The sequence below is a fragment of the Aegilops tauschii genome, chromosome 7, assembly GCF_002575655.3.
Source record: "Aegilops tauschii subsp. strangulata cultivar AL8/78 chromosome 7, Aet v6.0, whole genome shotgun sequence".
NCBI lineage: Eukaryota > Viridiplantae > Streptophyta > Magnoliopsida > Poales > Poaceae > Aegilops > Aegilops tauschii.
In genome coordinates, this window is record NC_053041.3 from 495,199,544 (window position 1) to 495,202,334 (window position 2,791).

Below are 2,791 nucleotides of genomic sequence, written 5' to 3' on the forward strand. Positions count from 1 at the left end.
TCTTGGGACTATCTCCAAACATAGTTCGCGAAGGTCCTCGGCTAACTCCTGAGGTAACTCTCCTGTCATGAGGGTGTTGACATGACTCTTGCGGCTCAACGCGTCTGCTACTACGTTAGCCTTTCCTGGGTGATAATGCAATCTCATATCATAATCCATAATGAGCTCCAACCATCTCCTCTGTCTGAGATTTAACTCCTTCTGCGTGAAAATATACTTCAACTCTTGTGATCCGTATACACCTCACAATGGTTTCCGATGAGAAAATGTCTCCATGTCTTCAACGCATGCACCACGGCCGCTAACTCCAAATCATGCATAGCATAATTCTTCTCATGGGGTTTAAGTTGTCGTGAAGCATATGACACAACTCTTCCTTCCTGCATAAGCACTGCTCCAAGTCCTCGACGAGAAGCGTCGCAATAAACTTCATAGTCCTTGCATTGATCTGGCAGAATCAACACTGGTGATGTAACCAATCGTTTCTTCAACTCTTGGAAACTAGCTTCACAATCCTCAGTCCAATTGAATTTGGTGTCCTTCTTCAATAGCTCAGTCATGGGCTTAGCAATCTTCGAGAAATTCTCGATGAATCTCTGGTAGTATCCTGCAAGTCCAAGAAAACTCCGGATTTCTCCAACTGTCGTGGGTGATTCCCAACTTGTCACTGTGTCAACCTTGGCAGGGTCTACTGCTATTCCTTCTACAGAAATAACATGTCCAAGGATTCCAACTTCCTTCAGCCAAAATTCACATTTGCTGAACTTGGCATATAACTGATGTTCTCTGAGCTTCTCAAGTACCAATCGCAAATGCTCCTCATGCTCTTCCTCATTCTTGGAAAAGACTAAAATATCGTCAATGAACACCACGACGAACTTATCCAAAAACTCCATAAACACTTTGTTCATCAGGTTCATGAAATAGGCAGGTGCGTTAGTCAGACCAAATGACATAACGGTATACTCATACAATCCATATCTGGTGGTAAAAGCCGTCTTAGGTATATCCTGCTCTCGAATCTTTAACTGATGGTATCCTGATCGTAGATCGATCTTGGAAAATACTTTAGCTCCTTGTAGGCGGTCAAACAAATCATTGATCATCGGCAGTGGGTACTTGTTTTTGATGGTCACTTCATTCAATCCACGGTAATCAACAACCATCCTCAGCGATCCATCTTTCTTCTCCACTAGAAGTACCGGTGATCCCCAAGGTGACGAACTTGGGCGAATATAGCCTTTATCCAGTAACTCCTTGATCTGCTTCTTAATTTCCTCCAAATCTTTTGCGGGCATCCTGTACGGTCTCTTAGATATTGGCCCTGTGCCTGGCAAAAGTTCAATCAAGAACTCAATGTCTCTATCCGGTGGCATGCCTGGCAACTCTTCTGGAAATACATCCGGATAATCCTTCACCACTGGTACTTCCTCCTGTACAACTCCTGATAAGGAATTCACTTGAGTCCTCTTCGGCATATGCCGGGATACATACTTGATCCTTTTTCCTTCTGGGGTGGTAAGCAAAATCGTCTTGCTGGCACAATCAATGTTTCCTCCATACAACGATAGCCAATCCATTCCGAAAATCACATCCAAACCTTGCGACTCCAAAACTATTAGGTCTGAGGGGAAAACATGCCTACCAATGGCCAATGGCATCTGAAAACATCCTTGGCTTGCCATATACTCTGCTCCTGGCGAGGTTACTAACATAGGGGTTCTGAGAACTTTGGTGGACAGCTTAAACTTATTCACAAATCCCCTTGATATGTATGAATGCGATGCACCAGTATCGAAAAGAACGGTTGCAGTAAATGACTTAACCAAAAACTTACCTATTACTGCATCAGGTTGTGCTTCAACCTCCTCCACGCTCACGTGGTTCACGTGTCCTTTGTTGAACGTGTTCGGCTTCTTCCCAGAGCTTCCATTGCCATTTCCATTTTGGGCTTCAGGACATTCATTTGCATAATGTCCAGTCTTCTGGCACTTAAAGCAAGTGACTTGGCTCAGGTCCCTCTTGGCTGGGGTAGATGGGTTGGTGCGGTTCTGTCCGTTGCTTCCTCCATTCCCATTACCATTTTTAGGGCCATTATGGTTGTGCGAACTACCTCCTCCATGGGTATGCTGAAACTGTCCTCCCGGCTTCGGGGCAAAACGTGGTTTCTGTTGAGCTCCAGAGTTATACTTCCCTTGTCCATACTTCCTCTTACGGTTTTCAATCTGCTGTTGCTTCCCTTCAATCATGAGAGCTCTATCTACCAACTCCTGGTAGTTGTTGAAGGTTGCTACCATCAACTGCATACTCAGTTCATCATTCAGTCCTTCCAAAAATTTCTCTTGCTTGGCTGCATCTGTAGCAACGTCATCTGGTGCATAACGTGCTGATTTACTGAATTCCTCCACATACTGGCCTACGGTGCGTCCTCCTTGGCGTAGGTTGCGAAACTCATGCTTCTTCATAGCCATAGCTCCTGCTGAAACATGAGCTGTACGGAAAGCTTGCTGAAACTGGTCCCATGTGACAGTGTCAATAGGGTGCGTGGCTGTATAATTCTCCCACCATGATGTTGCGGGTCCATCAAGCTGATGTGCCGCAAAACGCACTCTTTCAGCATCTGTGCATCCTGCAGTGGTCAACTCCCTTCCAACTTTGCGGAGCCAATCATCTGCAACAATCGGCTCGGTGCTACTGGAAAACACCGGCGGGTTTAGCCTTAAGAAACGGGGTAAGTGGTCAACAGGTGGTGGTGGTGGTGGGTTGTTGTTGTTGTTGTTGTTGCCTTGGT